Here is a 20,847-nt window from a genome sequence, read left to right on the forward strand (position 1 = left end):
GCGCTCAAAAAACAGCATTACTTTGCTTACGTCAAAAATATTCTGAATTGTTCTATACCAATATAGCCCTCTTTAAGGAGAAAGTAGCCCTCTTGACTTCAAAAGTCTTGGTGTTGAAAAGTGAGCTCACCGTGGTATTTTATTGCACTGCGAGCAAGCGTAATACTGACGAAAACGTAGGCACACAAGAAGACGAGGACTTGAAAGAGACACGGTTTTGGTACGTTTTCGTTAATATGAGCAGCCAACTAGCCAAGGAAATAGCCTTGTCGACTGCAATGCGCTCGCAAAACGAGGACCTTTTAGGCCTACTGAGCAAAATTGACAACGTGACTCCTCAGCTGGTAGCATTACTTGCTATAGATGCGGGCCATCGTGCCACTAGTAAGGATGACGGATGCCTAAATGTATTTGCAATGTTTGTAAATCGCACAAAGCGGGATTCGGTGGTCAATGAAGCGCTTAAGAAGCGAGTGGACATATCTCAGCTTCAGCTGCCCGGCCAGTGGCCGTTATTTGTAAATTAACATCCCCTCCGGACATTCAAAAAGCTCCTTGGTCGAATTGTTGCAAGCAAGAATGAGACATAAAGGAAGTACTTTCGCATTGAATAAGGAAATCTTTTGCTCGTGAAAAGTTACACATTGCGTGGACTGAGCTTAACTTGAGTGAGTGGCATAAATAAATAAAAATAAAACTTTCAGATGTTACGCGCACTCAAGCAGGTGTCAGTAGTAATAGCGTAATAATACCGATCTCCACCCAAAACAAGCAGTAAAGAGTACATTAACTATCTTCTACACGCAGAACCCGGCGCAACAAAGAGGATCACCCGCACGCTTTCATTTCACGTTTTATATTTGTTTACGTTGTGGTTATGCTTTCCGAAAGCTGGTAATAAAAATATTACGATGAACGAAAATTATTGGATGCGCACCACACATTATTTAAACTACGCAGAGAAAAAGGAGGCGGATATTACTAATTGCCAAAAATTTATTAACCTGAATGCCGTTCCTGGCTTCACAAAGGCAACGGATGATTTTATAATCGTAACAGCATCAAGTAGTAACAATATTTTTTCTGTTTTATAACATACCGCAAAATGCAATGCAGTAGCCTTGTTAACATCTCTGAATAATGTTTTATGCTGGGCAAATGAAACTAGATCAAGTGGGTTATATGCTGCCATTTAATTGTTAACTTCCTAAACACATCACCGTTACAACCTGATTTCTTCTTGCTATTTGAGTCCAAAACAACACTGACGCAGTACACAACGTCCTCATTCTGAGTCACTTTCTGGCTTTATTTGCGCACACATCAGTGATAACCTTCCACTCTTTCTTATGACTGACCAACATAAAACACGGTAGAGAGAGGGTGTGGTAGATGGTCCTTTGCGATCACAAAATGAACAAGGGAGGGGAAAACCTCAGGTTGCTTGAGCCAACGTTTCGACAAGGGGACTTGTCTTCGTCTGGGCAAAGCGTTCATCATTGGCAGGGATTAAATAGGGCCTTCGCTCCGAGGAGGAAGGCCCCGGGGGTGGTGAAGGGAAGTGGTGTGAAAGGGGATGCGTGTCAGGAAGGGGAGGGAGGTGAATCTTGATTCGTTAAGCTGAAATAGTGAAAAAACATATATCCCGGGGGTGTGTAATGAACAAAGGCTTTGAAGGGGCTGCGACGGGGGGTTGGCGCTGGATGGACCTGAAAAACTCAGATAAGAGGATTAGTCAGCGTGGTACAGGGAAATGAGAACAAGGCAAACAAAACAGGCTGACCCTGGAAGGAGAAAGAAAAGGGCGGGGGAGCATTTCCAAGGAAGGAAAAGGCAGGGGAGGGGGGGGGGAATGGCTCGAGTTCAGAGAAAGCCAAAAGGTGGAGGCAGAGGGGGTAACAGGAATGTCATGGTTTCCGAGAACTGGTAGTAGGGGATTAGGAGAAAGAAAAAAAAGTGAACAAAGGGAGAGGGTGAGAAGGCCGGAAATGTGGTGGAAGATATGACGTGGGAAGGGTGCAAAGAGCGATAGTATACTCCGAAGTACTTGTATTTGGGCGTGTTGGTTCATAACTTTTCAGGAGGACACAGGGGCGCAACAAAAGACACAGACATAGAAGCAGACAGGGACAAGCCCTTGTCCCTGTCTACCTCCACGCCCGTGCCCCCCATCCCGCCCCTGTGTCCTCCTGAAAAGATAATATACTTATGCGAGGTTCTAGGAAATGGTCTGAGCACGTGCAAGACATTTGTTAATTTAAAATTATGCTAACCCTGGAATGTACCTGAGAGATTCCAGGTTTCCTCTAGACATGTTAATCCCTGTTGGTTGCAGTGTTTACTTAGATTTCACTAGCCATCATCCAAGACACTGCAAACAAGGTATATTCGTAGGACAGGCAACGAAACTAAGAAGAATATGTAGCGACGACGACGACTACCTGAAACACCTACACTCGCTAAAAAACACACAAATCATCAGAAACCATCCACAGACAACCCTCAATAATGCGTTCCAACGAGCAACCACTTTGAAACGAGGTGTAGTTCTTAAAAAACGAACAAAAGCTAACAGTCAACGACCTCCTGCACTTATAACGAAATACTCAAACGCGCTTCCAATCATAAACAATATCCTGCCGAAATACCACCCTATTTTAACTGGTAACGACCGTCTTAAGAAAATATTTCCCGACGCACCAAGGGTAACATACAGACGCAACACAAACCTGAAGGACATCCTGGTGCATGCTAGGCTCGGTAAGAAACCACCACCGACAGTAACTTCATGCTCTCGACCTAGATGCAAGACATGCAAACATTTGCAAAGGGTTTGGTTTGGTTTATGGGGTTTAACGTCCCAAAGCGACTAAGGCTATGAGAGACGCCGTAGTGGAGGGCTCCGGAAATTTCGACCACCTGGGGTTCTTTAACGTGCACTGACATCGCACAGTACACGGGCGTCTAGAATTTCTCCTCCAAAGAAATTCTAGCCGCCGCGGCCGGGATCGAACCCGCGTCTTTTGGGTCAGCAGCCGAGCACCATAACCGCTGAGCCACCGCGGCGGCCATTTACAAAGGGACACTACGGTTAAAAGTACGGCAAACGATTTCAGTTTCGATATAAAGACTAGTTTTGACTGCACATCGTCCAATATTATCTACATGCTCCAGTGCTCCTTCTGCCAGAAACAATATATCGGGGAAACCGGGCAAACAATGAGTGCCAGATTAAACGGGCACCGGGCTGACATAACACGGAATGAACAGAAGGCAGTGTCGACCCATATTAATCAACACCATCACAAATTCGACGAACTCAAATTGTTCATTCTTCAGTCAGGCTTCAAATCGACTAGGGACAGAAAATACAGAGAAGCATTCCTAATCCACAAATTTAAAACACTGCAACCAACAGGGATTAACATGTCTAGAGGAAACCTGGAATCTCTCAGGTACATTCCAGGGTTAGCATAATTTTAAATTAACAAATGTCTTGCAAGTGCTCAGAGCATTTCCTAGAACCTCGCATAAGTATATTATCTTTTCAGGAGGACACAGGGGCGGGATGGGGGGCACGGGCGTGGAGGTAGACAGGGACAAGGGCTTGTCCCTGTCTGCTTCTATGTCTGTGTCTTTTGTTGCGCCCCTGTGTCCTCCTGAAAAGTTATGAACCAACACGCCCAAATACAAGTACTTCTGAGTATACTATCGCTCTTTGCACCCTTCCCACGTCATATCTTCCACCACATTTCCGGCCTTCTCACCCTCTCCCTTTGTTCACTTTTTTTTCTTTCTCCTAATCCCCTACTACCAGTTCTCGGAAACCATGACATTCCTGTTACCCCCTCTGCCCCCACCTTTTGGCTTTCTCTGAACTCGAGCCATTCCCCCCCCCCCCCCCCCCCCTGTCTTTTCCTTCCTTGGAAATGCCCCCCGCCCTTTTCTTTCTCCTTCCAGGGTCAGCCTATTTTGTTTGCCTTGTTATCATTTCCCTGTACCACGCTGACTAATCCTCTTATCTGAGTTTTTCAGGTCCATCCAGCGCCAACCCCCCGTCGCAGCCCCTTCAAAGCCTTTGTTCATTACACACCCCCGTGATATATGTTTTTTCACTATTTCAGCTTAACGAATCAAGATTCACCTCCCTCCCCTTCCTGACACGCATCCCCTCTCACACCACTTTCCTTCCCCACCCCCGGGCCTTCCTCCTCGGAGCGAAGGCCCTATTTAATCCCTGCCAATGATGAACGCTTTGCCCAGACAAAGACAAGTCCCCTTGTCGAAACGTTGGCTCAAGCAATCTGAGGTTTTCCCCTCCCTTGTTCATTTTGTGATCACAACATAAAACACGTCACTCATTTCATAAAAGGGCACACATCTCCTTTCTCGATATCAGTCAGATTTTGTTGCAGTTGTTTCGAAGTGATGTGCTCAGAAAGATTAGTCTGAAATAGAAAACATTTTCATTTTTCAAGAGCCAGCATTCTCCGGCGTCTTCTACCGCGAAAGCAGTACGTCTTTCGTTCTTGTTTGCTGGAGACACTGGCGGTCGGTGAAATTCACTCGAGCTTCAATGGCAAGACAGTGTTCGCGCTGGTTCAACTGTCGAAACACTGGAATATGCTTTACCAGGCTGGATGTGCCAATGGATATCCTTCAAGGCTCTCGATCTTGCGCTCCACAGGTTAGGACAGCAATGGTCCCAGTATCACTTTAGAAATAGCCGGCACTACGGAAACTGGGAGCCGATACATCGGGCAAATGAAAAATATTGAGCAATAACAGCTGTTTTCTTTGAACGTGTTTCGAAAATGGAGCAAGTTGTGATTATTTCGAGCGTTCATAAGGGCGAGTCCACCATTCTTAAACCAATGCGATCGACGTAGCACTGACCTTTATATCAGCCATATACGAACAACTTTCGCTGTAAGAGAGAAACGAATAATGTAGGCTATCATCAGAAACCTGAAAAATATACCTGACGCCACTGAATTATAGTCGTTACCGCGCCCAGGTAGCTTCATCGCAGGTTTCAAACGTTGCATACAAAGAAGCTAGCATGCGCCCACTATCTTTCCGCGCCGGCCAAGTAGAATCAGCTCCACAAAGGACATTGAAACAAAGAAGAGAATAGCCCGACAAGCGATGAACCAATGTGGAAATACAAAAGGAGTACCAAGAGCCCGTGTGTACTGTTTTCTGCGAGCTTCTTTACTCATGCATTCCTTTTTTGTGGTAAATGCCAATTTGGCGAACCGTAAATCATCCAACGCTTCCTGATGTCTTGACATTTCGACAAGCATACTTGTAAGTAAAATTTGGTCCTCACTGCAGCGTGGATCGATACTGAAGATAGATCAAGCATTTTGCAATGAAGGTTAGAGCTGACGCTTTGGGTGTAGCGCTCCTTCTGGGGCAATCGCATTGCGGCGGCCGCAAGTTCTTGACTACATGACAAGGCCGCGGGCTCATGTTATGTAGTCAAGCCTGCCGACGAAAGATCTGCGGATATATTGATTGATATACAGTGAAATCTTACAATATATGAAAAAGTTGCATGTATAAACTTTTTCCTGTTGAAAAATGCTTTTGTCCAGTATTGCTGGGTATGACGCATGCAGGACGTATAAACCCTTAAAAAAAACCGCTATTTATATATTCTGAGGCGCAACTTATTTAAACTGTTGTACACTAGACAGCATCATCTGAAATCAATATTTCCAGCCAGATGTCATGAGTTGTCAAAGTTTTGCGCGGTTAATTAAGAGTAAAGACTGCTGTCCGGTAAGTTTCCCAATGCTCTAAAAGTGTGTGTCCTTCACTTTGCGTGTGTATTTCACTTTGAAGTGTTGATAGTAGCTTCAACTCATGCAACTAGTCTGAGGCCGCAATTCAGTTGCGTGCGTAAAGGAGCAGTGCAGACATGATAGCAACGCATTGCAATCGCTCATAGAGCATTTTTTTTTGCACTTGAAGTAGCTTGTGCCTGCCATCTCAGCGCTGTTTCGCCACGCGTGATGGCTGTTTTTTGTTAGACTGGGAGTGAAAACTTACACTTTCGTAGAATGCTGAAAAGCCTTCGAAATTCTTGCGCGCAAGTAGTAAGTGTCATGGTACATATTCACTGTTCCTTAAAACTACTGCGAGGAATTTAGTTGCAGGACAGATTTCAATCACAGAGTCATTTCAGTCTAGAATATCAGTGAGATCATATGGGACATATTCTGGGTGCAATAAGACAGCTTTTAATTTAGTACAATTTAGTAACGAAGAGTTCGACGAGCTATACAGTAAAATAGGTTTTGAAATTGCGTAACTATGAAGAAATTTCCTGTAACCTGAATATTTCAGTTTTGGGCAACGTTTTATACAACGTGTCGTTTTTGCTTGCTATGCGGGGTTCTTTCACTTTTCACGTTGCTTTCGACAAAGTCTCGCAAACTTTTTGTATATTCCGCTTTTAGACATATAGGCAGTGTTTCTAAACGATTCAGCTATTATTCCATATCAGAGCTCGTTTCTGGGAAAAACTTTCATTGTGTAGATTAGCGCCGAACAAGCTGAGCTCTAAGGTTCTACAAGTATACACAATGACTCAAAGCCCAGCGCTCATGATAGCAGTAAAATTTAATGCCTCAGAAAACGTGCAAAAGAGGGCGTCTGAATGAAGTCTTCACGAGCGTTTTGGATGTTCCAAAACGACTATCAGCCGCTGTGCAGGATTTTATACCACAATATAGGAAAAGAAGAGCGGGTATTTTTGAAAGTATAGCTAATTCGTCCAGTCCTGAATCAATTCAGCCCAAATATGTGTCAGTACCTCAGCAACTGCGTACTTAGAACCGAGTAGTTCCACTTCAGCAGCGGGAACCACTGCGCTTGCTTTCTGAAATTCTTCCTTAGGCTTTTTGGTGTCACTTCCTTTACACAGGAGACAAAAGCAAAAGACATTCTTACTTTAAAAAGAGCACCTAATTGCACCTTGCCCTCTCTTGGAATCAATTCGGTACTTTAAAGTTACGATGAGGGCTAATATATGTTAACCTATATAGATAGCGCCTCCTGTCCCAATCACAGAGACCTTTCTAAACTAGCAGAGACCAAAAGACGAAATATAGGTGTCGCCATCACGGGCAGGTTTCGCAAACAAGATAAGTGCACTGACACGAAATTTTGTGGAAACATACTAAAGGGTAGGCTATATCGCCGTTCACTTTAAAACAATGCCAAACAGTAATTTTCATAGTAGCCATCAAAACGTATTTCACTGCGCGACAACGGTCTTCATAGCCGCTAAGATGCCGAGAATCCGTTTTTCCGCATAGAAATAACGGGATGGAGTTCTGCACTGTGTATTTTTCAGGAACCATAGCTAATCTCACTTTACTGTTAGATGACCGGCCCATTCCCACTTCCTTTCAATTTCCGCGAACATATCATAAACTATGGTTTTTCCCTGAGCCACTTTTCTCGCTATCTCTCAACGTTCCACCTGCTTTTCTCTACCCCGTAATTTGGGTCGCGGCCCTCAGTTTAGGTTGAGCCCGTTTCATTAGACTGCACCTTGTACCGCAGTGGTGGCCTTAAGTTTGAGCATCCACCTTGCATGTGGGAGGTGCGGGGTTCGATTCCCAGTGCCGCCGGGTACCTACCGGTGATAGAATGGGTACAAGCTTTCCCCTGGCTGCTGCTCGGCTTCTTTAGGGCGAAATACTTGTAAATGGGTCTTTAACGACGCCTTGAAAAGAAGAAAAAACCTTGTGCCATGGCGCTCTTTGACCACAGATACCCTTCATAGCCCTTCACAGATGCCCCTCATCATCATCAGAGACTGCACGTTCCTGCCCCCTAGGTTAGCGCCGGTTGGATATGGGTGCTGTATTCGTTAATTTTAAGGCGTAGTCGTAAACTAAAATTCATTACAAGTGGGTGCCTCCAGTAGTAATCCAGACCATTCATATTGTACTAGCTATTTCAGGCTAAATAAATGTACTCCATTATCACTTCCAATAATTAGCTGCCTTACGTAATCTGCTGATCCCTAGCGAGATTGTTGAAAATTGCTATGTTTTCCTTGAGTTCAGTTCAGTTCAGTTTATTACCTTAAAGGCCCCAGCAGGGGTATTACATAAGGGGTGGGTTATACAGAAAAATGAGTACAATGGCTGCCATGTGGGTTCAACATATAATATGATCTGTTACTGTTTTGGAAAAGTTGGATGAGCAGGTGATAGCGGCGATGCTGTGGGAAAGGCTGTTTGTTCCAATCTAACGCTGCTTGGGGGAAGAAGGAGGCAGCGAACGTGGTCCTATGGGTCCGAGGCCGGGCAACCTGAAAAATATGACCAGTGCAATACGATATTCGAGCTGGCGATGTGATATAGCCTGCGTAGTCGTGGGTGCTGTAGAAGAACTTGTGAAACTTCATACTCCTACTTAGAGAAACCATTGCCCTTTGATGTCTAAGTGAAGCACCCTTGCTTCGCAATTCTTTCCCTGAGTTACTTAACAAGGCAATGCCGTCATCTAACCTGAAAAACTAAGGAATTCTGCAATAAGTTTTGCTCCAACTTCTTCCAATCAAATTTTCTGAATACCGTCTGCAAACACGCATTGAAAATCAATATATGCATTGTGTCTCTGTGCCTAGCACCCTCTTGATTGCTATGCCGTTCGTCTCGCTGTCGCGTAGTATGGTGGCTTTGCAACTGCTTCAGATATGTTTCGATAGTTTTAGGTTTGCTTCTTCTGAACCCTGATTTCGCAATCGCTCTATGAATTCTCTGTTTTGGGCTGAGCCAAATTATTTCTATAGTTCATAAATTGCATTTAGAAAGGCTGGCAGCATTCGAGACGTTTCTCTCTAACGCGATTTACATCGTGAATTCAGTCTATTGTCCAGCAGCGTTTGTGAGCAGCATTCCTGAAAACCACGATGATCTTTTGGCTGCAGAAGTTAAGGGTCCATTGAATTGAATTAGCGATTACATTAATAGTTTTCTTGCAAACACCAGACAGAAATTACGGTTAGAAGTTACCGCCAATTTTTTATCCCCTTTATCTAATTGTTTGCGCAGGTGTCAATTAATAAGGTATAAGACCACTTTACAAATCGAATATCTTTAAAAATGTCAGGACTGTGTTTCAAAACTATTCAGCTATTCTTTCTTGTTATGGCTGATTTGGAGTGGACATCTTAGTTAGTTCTCGTAAGATGGAAATTGATATTGGGACATGTGAGGCAGTATGGGCTCAAATGAGACTTCTAAATGGTAAATTACTATCCGTATGCTCGTTTTACAGGCCACCTGGAAGTCAGTTTGAACCGATCAGCGACCTAACTGATATGATTGAAACTGTTAAAACTGACTGTTTAGTTGTTGGAGGAGATTCTAACATTCCTGAAATAGACTGGAGCTCAGGATGTCTTCCGTCTAGAGTCAACACTGCAGTAGGCAAAGAAATGTTAAATATATGAAATTCATTTACTTTATCCCAATTAGTGCTGCAGCCAACCCGTGGTAAAAATGTTTTGGATTTATTATTGACTACCAACCATCGACAGCTTATACTACCCTTGTAGTGCCTGGTATCAGTGATCACAATTATGTTTTTGCGGAAATGAACTTTCAGTATGTTAATCTTGAAGACTGTGGCAATCGGCGCATTTGCAGTTATCGAAAAGCAAATTTCTGCGAGACAGCCTGGGCACTTGAATCCTATGTCGATGTGCACGAAACATTGTCTGATTCACTCAGCGTTGATGAACTGTGGCGCACACTGAGAGACAAACTTTTTGATTTGCGTGAGCAATATGTGCCTTCATGGGTGATGACGAAACGTCGCAGCAAAAGCAAGCCGTGGTTTACAAAAGCGGTGCGCAGAATCGTTGAAAAGAGACAACAATTATATGCGCGCTTCAAAAGAAATCCGTCGAAAGATAACATGGATCAGTTAAAAAGATTACAAAGGAAGTGAATGCTTCGGTCAAAGAGGCTAAATTGACCTACTTTCAGTCTTTCGACATGCGTATCCAAGATCGCCCTAAAGAATTTTGGCAGTACATTAAAAAAATAATCAGAAGGGATGAATTGTCTATCCCACCACTCGTTCACAACTGAAGTATCGTTCATGTTAATCTGGAGAAAGCCAAATGCTTTAACGCGTTTTTCAGCTCAGTGTTTTCTGCTGAGAACAGCAATAGCCCTGCCGATTTTCGCCCGGGCTCGAACAGTACCGCACCTATGGAGAGCATTGAATTGGATCAGCGAGGAATTGTGTCGCTCTTAGAAAGCTTAAAAGATAACAGTGCCACCGGTCCGGACGGCTTACCTACGGTCCTGCTCTCTTCTTGCGCTTTTGCGTTGTCAAGGTACCTTCACATTTTTTTCACAAAGTCACTACAGGACGGCCATTTGCCTGGAGGATGGAGGTTTGCTAATGTTGTATCTATACATAAATTGTGACCTAGAAATGTTGTTTCAAGTTATCGACCAGTGTCCTTGACCAGTGTATTATGTAAAGTTTTAGAGCACGTGCTTTATACTAATATTATGAATCATCTTAGTATAGATTCATTATTAAATACTCATCAGCGTGGCTTTCGCAGTGGTTACTCGTGTGTCACCAAGCTTACCGAATTTGTACATGACCTGTAAAGTGCGTTGGATAAGGGATATTCTGTCGACTGTATATTTCTAGATTTTAGAAAGGCCTTTGACGTTGTATCACGTTCCTTATTAATACAAAAATTGTACTGGTACAACATAAATGAGAACGTTATTAAGGGGATAAAGGAATATTTGAGGTTTAGGCGTCAATATGTTGTCAACGGGAAACGGTCGCATCAGGTGGCTGTAACATCAGGGGTGCCTCACGGATTCGTCTTGGGCCCATTACTGTTCATAATTTACATGAATGACATCTTTTCATGTATTTCTTCATACATGCGTCTTTTTGCGGACGATTGTGTATTGTACAGAATTATTAACGATCGAAGTGACTGCGATGCATTACAACAGGATTTGTGTAAAGTAGCTCATTAGTGTAAGAACTGGGGAATGCTTGTTAATCTTAATCTAGAAAAATCTGTACATATGTGTTTCACTAAAAAGAAGGTTCCCCATAATTTCACTTATAACATAAATAATAGCAGACTGCTTTCAGTATTGGAATTTAAATATCTTGGAGTATATTTAACCAGTTCAATGTCTTGGCATCGTCACGTGGATTTTGTTACTGCCGAAGCCTGTCGTGTTTTGGGCTTTCTTCGACGTAACGCTAAACTTTTCCCTTTATTTGTATAATACAAATGTTAGAAGCATACTCGAGTATGCTTGCACAGTCTAGGATCCGAAATCCTTTCTTGACATTCAAAAGCTAGAAAGAGTTCACAATTTGGCCGTTCGTTTTGTTTTTAATAACCATGGGCAATATTTTAGTGTAACGAACGCGAAAAAAGCTTTGGGTTGGGACACACTTCAAAAACGTAGGAAAATTCTGCGTTTAAAATTATTTCATAATATGTTTCATTCAAGAACTGGAATACACAGAAGCAAATATATATGGTCAACCCTGATTATGTGTCTTTAAGGAGAGCATTCACTTAAAGTTAAAGAATTTAGATGCCGGTCTGATCTTTTCAAAATGTCTTTTTTTCCGCAAAACGATTTCTGAATGGAACAAGCTGCCTGAGGAAGTAGTGTCCATATTATCAAATGATGCATTTTCTTCCATGCTGTGACATTTTATTTGTATAATAATTCCGTGTTCTTTCTATCTCAATGTTATTTTTTGTAACCTCCTGCACGCGGTGGTATTTGTATACTTTTTCTTTTTAACCCCCCCCCCCCCCCCCGGCCCCTGTAATGCAGACAATGGCGCTGTGGGTATGATGACAAATAAATAAATAAATAAATAAATTTTTGCGAAAAACTACCATCGTGTATTCTAGCGCCGAAGATGCTGAGCTAAAAGGCTCTGCAAGCATAGACAGAATGATTCAAAATCCAGATCCCATGATAGCTGTAAAATATAGTGCCTCGTAAAACGCGAGAATAGTGCGTATGAATAAACCCTTCACGTGTGTTTGGATTGTTCCAAATTGACTTTCATGCGCTGTACAAGGTTTCATAATGCCATACGGGCAAATGAGAATGCGTTCGTGAAAGTACATTTCATTCGTTTTAATTCTGAAACGACTGAGCCCACATGTGCGTCAGAACATCAGTTACTGCGAAATTTAGAACCAAGGATTTCTAGTCAGCGGCAAGAACCGCTACGTTTGCTTTCGCAAGCTCTTCCTCAGACCTTTGGCAAACTGCCATTTCCTTTGCGTAGAGCACGGACGCTGGAGACGTTTTTGCGTTCAAACATGCACCTAAACACAAGGAGTTTTAAAATTGCGGCACTTCAAATACCAGTCTTTGCAGGTGTTTTGCCATCGTTCCTTAACATTTATGAAAGTATTAGAGCGTTACTTCGTTAATTCAGGTTGTTCCGAGGCACCGGTGAATAAGTTCATGATAATGTGAGACATGACATCATATGCGTATTCAGGTACTGATATGAAGAGCTTTTTTCGGAAACAATAAAATGTTATTGGACATGCCGTTTTGGAAAAATGGAGAGGTGTACAAAATGGCACAAAGTAACTAATCACTGAAAAACAAAATAATTAAAAAGAAAGATTCCACACACTTTTCTTATCAGGTGGCAATTTTACCTCGCTACATACCCACAGGCTTTTCCTTAGTGCAGAGCGTATCGCAAAAATCTGGCAAAAGGAGACGGGTGCTAGATTATTTAGATGGGCATTGATAAGGTGGTTGTAGATAGATTGTAGATTGTAACGCCTCATGACGTACATCTCTTGTGTGCTGTAGAAATGCTTTCGCTGTAAATGGGTTTAAATGCAAGTAGGCACGAAGCGGGTGCTGACCAACGCTCTTGATCATGAGCGTAACTAATTGTTGTGTCCCCTTATTGCTTTTGTGTGTGTGCGCCCCCGCATCCTCCTCCTAACGACCACTCGCATCCTCCTCCTAACGACCACTTGCCCCTCGTCCCACCCTCGTCGCCACTGTCGTGTCCGGTCGCTGTGTTGAATGCAGCGAAAGACGCACACGGTACTTTAAGACTTCGTTTATTTAAAGCCGATGAGGGTGCGACCAGCGTCGACCGAGGCAGGAGCCGAACTGGCCGCCCGAAGAAAGGAGGGAGCGGAGAAGCGTCCACGGGAGGGAGTGGCTTCCCAGAACAGGAGGAGGGTGCGGGGGCGCACCGTGGGGGGGCATCTGGCGACAGCGTGCGACGAGGGGCAAGTGGTCGTTAGGAGGAGGATGCGAGTGGTCGTTAGGAGGAGGATGCGGGGGCGCACACACACAAAAGCAATAAGGGGACACAACACTAATGCCTCTGAAAGGTTAAGGTTCCTCCCACATCTTTCTAATTACCATGTCCTGCGCCAGCTGCGGCTAACTTAACTCCGCACAATTCTTGATTTTGTCCGCCGTCTTTCTCTGACGTTTTCTAATGGGCTTGCTCTTCCTTGCAGTCCACTTCGCTACTTTAAACTGACATTGAGGGGTCCCGTTTAATGGGTCTCGTTTTATAATCGCAGACAGACCACATTCAGCGAGAGCGAAGTTTTTATAGGCTAGTAAATATCAAACGACGAAATGCTGATGTACCATCAACGGCAGATTTCGCATCTGCCGTTGAATTTTATGCGCGAATTTTATGCGCAGGTACGTTGTTATTCACTTCAAAAAATGGCTGTGGCTTAGCTTGGTTAAGCCCGGTAATTGCGAAAGCAATATCCGTACCTACGCCATGGTTCAGCTGGTAGTGCTGCTGGTGGTGGAGCTTGTGGTTAGACTTGTGGTGATGCATCGGTTATACAATCCAATCCAATCCAATCCTATCCAATCCAATCGAAAGTTGGGCCCCTGGTTTTTGCGGCAGATGGCATGACGTCATAGCAGAGGTCAAGCTAAAGGTCAATGGTAGCTACCGCGGCCTCGCCACGCTAGGAGCTGAAAGTGAAAGTAGTATTGCTTTCACAATAAAAGGTGCCAAACAGTATTTTTCGCCGTAGACGCCACGGATGTGAATAGAGTAACAGAACATGTTTTAACTTTCCCTGCCCTAAAAATGTCATCATGACCGGCAAGAGGCAGATAATCAATTTACACGCATAATTCAGGTTAGTTGGCGTTCTCTGTGTTCTTTTCAGGAACCATCGGTTATCTTGCCTTTGAGTTACACTCCCTGCCCATCCCCATTCCTCGACGATTTCGACTACGATATCATTAACTGTGGCTCTTTCCCTTAGCGTCTTTTCTCTTTTGTATCTGTTAACGTTACACCTATCTTGCTCCACTTTATAGCTCGTTGTGCGTCCCCCAGTATTGGGAGCTCTTTTCATCAGCTTCCAGCTTTCTGCCAAATAGCCTAGCGTCGGTAACATACAGTTGTATACTTTCTTTTAAGACATGCTCGCAAACTGTTATTCATTAGCAGAGGGTGCCTTCAACACTTGCTCCAGACCATTCACATGGGCTCCAATCTTTGTACTGTTTGTTCGCACTCAAAGGCGTCGTCACTCGGGTTTATCATCTCGTTTGTGACGTCAGATCCAGACTTATCTCAAATGATTGCAACCACGCACAACAGCTCTCAGTTGACTCCGGATTTCTGTTGTTGCTTTAATGCCTTATTTTTATGGTTCCTTGCAAACTTTAAGCGTGGCCAAGAGCAGCACGCATTCTGATCGATGACCACCGAGGTGCTTGCTACTACCGCCGCCGCCGAGCTGTTCATTTCGTTGTGGGCACAAGCCCACCCAATAAAATTTTGGTTTTACCTCGTCTTCGCTCGCACGTTGTCCACGATGACGTCGCCACCTTGTGACATCTGGTGGATGTGCGGGGTTGCAGTCCCTCTACTGGACCCGCTATTCGAGCCGCGCCGTCAGCCCTGTTCATTTCTGATGAAAGTGAATTTTTATGGCCCAAGGGCATCTGCAACCAAAGAGCGCCATGGCACAAGGTAGTATCGTTTCCACAAGGTGGGGTCAGAGACTCATTTCCCAAGCATTTCACCCTGATTAAACTCAGCGTCAGGCCAGGGGAAGCTCGTACTCATTGTATCACCGATGAGTACCCGGGGGCACTGGGGATCGAATTCCGCAGCTCCCGCATGCGAGGCGGATGGTCAACCACTAGGCCGCTGCTGCAGTTCCCCTGCTCGTTACTCATCGGAGGGCCTAACCAAGTCCATCCCGCCAGCCGACGTCTCCAAGGAGAGCAACCTCACTTTGGGACGTTACGTGAGCGCACGCAGTAGGGAAAGGGTGCTCAACGTCTACCGTGAGTCTGACACTGACGTCGACCCCAACCATCCTGCAGCCGACGCGGCTGCTGCCAACTTTCGATGGCTGTTCAGGCGAGGACACTGCGAAATGTATGGACCCGTTTGATCGTGCGGCACTGACCAACAATTAGTATGATGCGACAAAATTCAGACACACCTTCTACTCACTGGAGGCCTCATCATGTACGTAGTACGAAAAATGACGGTTTAGGGGGTTTAACGTCCCAAAGCTATTCAGGCTGTTAGAAACGCGCATGAGAAATAAGAACAACGAGTCTTCTCTGATGACATGGAGGACGTTCAAGGAGCACTGATCAAATTCTTGAGTGTTGTGGGGAAGGAAAAAGCGGAACGACACCTCGAGTTCAAGACCTAGCTCCCGAACGAGTCTGCCCTCGGTTACGTCGAAGAAATGAAGCGCCTCTTTCATCGTGCCGATCGCGAGAAGATTTTAATGCGGGGCGTCAAGCACAAACCCTTCTGCCGCCCGCAAGCCGCACCGAATTCACTCAGGAAGACTCCACGATTGAAAAGATCCTCGACGGTCGGAGCCGACAGTACAACCGCCCGGCTAAAGTCTGCACAAGTCATCCCGAGAAGGCGACTACCACCAGGGACAACTTGCGGGAAGTTTCCGCGAAATCGTCCGCGAAGAACTGCGACGACGGCTGCCAACTTTCCCGCAGCCTAAAACATCAGCTGTCATCGATGTAGTACGAGAAGAAGTGCAACATCCACTTGGCATTCCTACTCCAACGGCTACAGGACCCCAGGTCATGACTTTTGCCTAAGTCATCAGGCTCACCCTAAAGACATAAAATCGCCTTTTCGCTTAGAAGCTGCTGCTGCTACTAGGCCACGTTATTAGCTACGATGGCATAAAACCCGACCCGCCCAAAAACCACCACTATCGGACAGGCTTCCCAGCCGACCGACAAGAAAGCTGCGCGCATAATTCTGGGGCTTTGTGCTTATTACCGAATACTTCTACAGAAGAAGAATTCTACAGAAGTCTTCGCGCATCACCGGAACCTTGATGCAGCTAAGGAAATCGGAGGTGTCATTCAAAAGGGAAGGCCCGGAAGATGAAGCATCCCAGGAACTGAAGCGCTGTTTAAATTCAGCGTCCTCGTGCTTCGACACTAAAACGAAAACACCGAGACCAAAATTCATGCAGGAGCAAGCAGCGTAGGTTTAGGCGCCGTTCTCGTCAAGAAGGAGCAAGGCCGCTAAAGGGTAACGGAGTACGACAGCTCCTCTGTGACGAAGGCGAATACCAACTATTGCGCAACACAGAAGGAGTGCCATGTGACAGTGGGGGCCGCTTCAAAATTCCGCCTGTACTTGTATGGTAAGCTCTTCAAAGTTGCGACTACACCGTCAGGCCCTGTGCTGACTCGCCAACTTCAAGGACCCTTTTAGCCGCATCGCTCGATGGAGCTTCGACGCGAAGTGTTCGACGTCACTGTTTTTTAGAAGCGCAGACTTGTGTCAGGGCTTGTTAAGTTTTTCACCGCTTTGTACCTCCATCACTTCGCGAAAAACATCTACATGCTTCACGCAACGAGTCGACTGCTGGGCACCTCGGGTTTTCTCGCACGCTCCGCCACTTTCAAGGCAAGTATTACTGGTCCGGACTACCTGCCGATGTAGCACGTTATGCGAAAACCGCCGAGATGTAGGACGTTATATGAAATCCTGCTGATATTATCAGCGACAAAAGAGTGCTCCCACCTGACCAGCAAGATTCCTGAACCCTATTAAATCCCCGCCAAAGCCCTTCCAGCTCATCGACATTGACCTGCTGGGCCCTTTACCAAAGTTAGCATCTGGAAAGGAGTGGCTTCACCGTAGCAACCGACTGCCTGACCTAACACACCGCGATAAAAGCACTGCCGAACCAAACAGCAGGAGAAGTCGCCAAATGTTTTGTGAAATGCTTCCTTCTGCGACAAGGCTCCCCCGAAATGCTCATCACAGGAGAAGGAACAGCATTCACGGCGGGGTTGACGCAAGCCATCATATTTTGCAGTCAAATAAGTCACTGGAGCAAGACTTCGTAACATCCACAGACCAATGGTCTTATGTAGCGCTTGAACAAGACAATCGCAGATATGCTGGTTGTGTAAGCCGGCGCGGAACTGAAGACCTGGGATGTTCTTCTCTACATCGCCTTCGCCTATAACACCGCAGTGCGAGAGCACGCAGATGGCGCCCTTTAGGCTCGTTATAGCGTGGAGGGCGCCACCACGCTCGGCGCCATGCTGCCCATTACCGATGAAGAGAACATTGACGTCGCCCCTTACCTACCGTGCGCGGGAGTAGCACGAAGCCTGAACTGGTAGCCCATTAAAAACCAGCAGCGCACAGGTGCCTGAGGCTAAAATTTACGCCGATGCCACGCGGAATACATGCCGGGTGACTTTGCTTGGGAGTGGACGCCCAGTGTACTTCAGATGTACGCACAAACTGGCCCCCAGTAATGCATGTGTTTTTTTGCGCAATTCCAGCTGCACCTCATGTTGTCGGTGCCCTACTACCTATTATCCTCCTGTGAAATATTTTGGTATATATTGTAGCGTGCAACCCAAAAAGAACACCCGCGCAGAGACGAAAAACCTGCGGCGGACCCCTAGTGGTTCGAACGCGCGCGAGAGAGCCAACTAACTTCTTCCTCTTCTAGCGCATGCGCTACTTCTGTCTCTTCTTCGAATGCATGTATCACTGCCCCCCTCTTCTGCAGCATCGACACGATGCGGCTGGGAGTGAAAAGTCAGCGAAAGGGTAGAACACAGCTGCAGTGGACCGCAGTTCAGTCAGGTAGCCGGTCGTGGTAAGGCTTCATGCGAACAACGTGTACGACTTCAGTTCGGTGCGACCGGCGCGATGAACAAGCTGTCAGGGCGGGAGCAACTGCATAAGTCACATCACTGATGCGGCGCACTACTTCGTAAGGGCCGAAGTATCGGCGCAGCAGCTTTTCAGAGAGCCCTCGGCGACGAACAGGTATCCAAATCCACACAAGGTCGCCGGGAGCATAACTGACGAAACGGCGTCCACAGTTGTACTTAGTGGCGTCAGCCTCCTGTTGACGGTGGATGCGCAGGCGGGCCAGTTGACGCGCTTCCTCAGCACGCTGAACGAAGGTATCTACGTCGATGTCAGCGTCAGAGTCGCAGTCAGGGTCGACGGGCAACATAGCATCCAACGGAGTGGTCACCTGGCGACCGAAGACAAGCTGAAAGGGGGTCAGTCGGGTTGTTTCCTGCAGGGCGGTGTTGTACGCAAACGTTACGTACGGCAGAATGGCGTCCCAAGTTCGATGCTCGACGTCAACGTACATTGATAGCATGTCGGCTAGTGGGCGGTTGAGTCGCTCTACCAACCCGTTTGTCTGTGGGTGATACGCCGTAGCACGTCGGCGGCTCGTGTGCGTCAGAGTCATCACGGACTGGGTTAAGCGGGCCGTGAAAGCAGTTCCCCGGTCAGTAACAACAACGGCGGGTGCTCCATGACGCAAGACAATGTTGTGGACGAAGAACTGCGCCACTTCAGCAGCAGTGCCTTTGGCAAGAGACGTGGTCTCAGCGTACCGTGTGAGGTAGTCAGTCGCAACGACTATCCAACGCTTTCCAGACGAAGACTTCGGAAATGGGCCAAGGAGGTCCATGCCCACTTGATGGAAAGGGGTCTTCGGTGGATCGACGGGGTGAAGAAATCCGGCCGGTTTCAATGGAGGAGTCTTCCGACGTTGGCATTCACGGCATGTTTTGACGTAGGCCCGCACCGATGGGAGTAACCTGGGCCAATAATACTTTTGTCTAATCCGCGCGAGTGTACGGCTGACTCCAAGGTGGCCGGCGGATGGTGCATCATGACAGGCACTCAAGATCTCAGACCGCAGCTGTGATGGTACGACAAGTAGGAACACTTCTTCGCTGTTGGCAAAGTTGCGCTTGTAGAGAACACCAGACCGTAAAGTGAAGGTGTGAAGCCCTCGAAGAAAAACACGCGGAATGGGAGCTTCACTGCCTTCGAGGTAATCGATGAGCGGCGCCAACTCCGTGTCCGCCCTCTGAAGCTGCACCATTTGGGTGGTACTAACAGAGCCCAGGAAAGGAAAATCATCGGTGGTTTCTTCGGTATTGATTGGGATAGGCGCGCGCGACAGACAATCCGCATCCTGATGCTTGCGGCCAGACTTGTAAACTACTGTTAAGTCGTATTCTTGCAAGCGTAAGCTCCATCTAGCCAAGCGTCCTGAGGGGTCTTTGAGGCTCGCCAGCCAGCATAAGGAGTGGTGGTCGCTTACCACACGGAAGGGTCGTCCGTAGAGGTACGGTCGGAACTTGCAGATGGCCCATATCACTGCAAGACATTCTTTCTCCGTCGTAGAATAATTGGTCTCGGAGCGCGTAAGTGTCCGACTAGCATAACTTATGACCCGTTCTGCACCGTCTTGCCACTGGATCAGTACTGCACCAAGGCCAACATTGCTGGCGTCAGTGTGGATGTCCGTGGCAGCATGCTCGTCGAAATGGCCGAGTATCGGAGTGCTTTGCAGACGGCTGCGAAGCTCGACAAATGCAGCCTCTTCGTCGGTCCCCCACAGGAAGGGCGTGTCGTCACGGGTCAGTGCGTTCAGCGGTTCCGTGATTTTCGAGAAATCTTGAATAAAGCGCCTATAATAGGAGCACAGGCCTAAAAACCGGCGAACGGCCTTCTTGTCAGTTGGGCGTGGAAAACCTGAGACGGCAGCACTCTTGTCAAGGTCCGGGCGAACACCTTGTGCGCTGACAACGTGACCAAGAAAGCGAAGTTCCTCAAAGCCAAAATGGCATTTCTCGGCTTTGATGGTGAGTTGCGCGGATTTGAGCGCTTGTAGCACAATGCGCAACCGCTCCAAGTGTTGGTCAAAGGTGGGCGAAAATATAACGACATCGTCCAGGTACACCAGGCAGGACTGCCATTTCAAGCCGGAGAGGACAGTGTCCATCATGCGTTGGAAAGTAGCCGGTGCTGAGCACAGACCAAATGGGAGCACTTTAAACTCATAGAGGCCGTCAGGCGTCACGAAAGCCGTCTTCTCCCGGTCTCTCTCGTCCACTTCGATTTGCCAGTACCCGCTTTTAAGATCCAATGACGAGAAGTATCTGGCGTTCCGCAATCGGTCGAGCGCGTCATCTATCCTGGGCAGCGGGTAAACGTCCTTTTTGGTCACGCTGTTAAGTTTCCTGTAGTCCACGCAGAAACGCAGAGTATTGTCCTTCTTTTTGACAAGAACCACAGGCGATGCCCACGGACTGGTGGACGGCTGAATGACATCGTCTGCAAGCATCTCGGCAACCTGATTCTGAATGGCTTCTCTCTCCACCGGGGAAACACGATATGGGCGCTGGCAGACGGGTCGCGTAGTCTCGTCAGTGATGATACGATGCTTGGCGAGTGGAGTTCGGCCGACCTTCGAGC

The sequence above is a fragment of the Amblyomma mixtum genome, chromosome 2 (genome assembly GCF_055824585.1).
Source record: "Amblyomma mixtum isolate Tamu chromosome 2, ASM5582458v1, whole genome shotgun sequence".
Classification (NCBI taxonomy): domain Eukaryota; kingdom Metazoa; phylum Arthropoda; class Arachnida; order Ixodida; family Ixodidae; genus Amblyomma; species Amblyomma mixtum.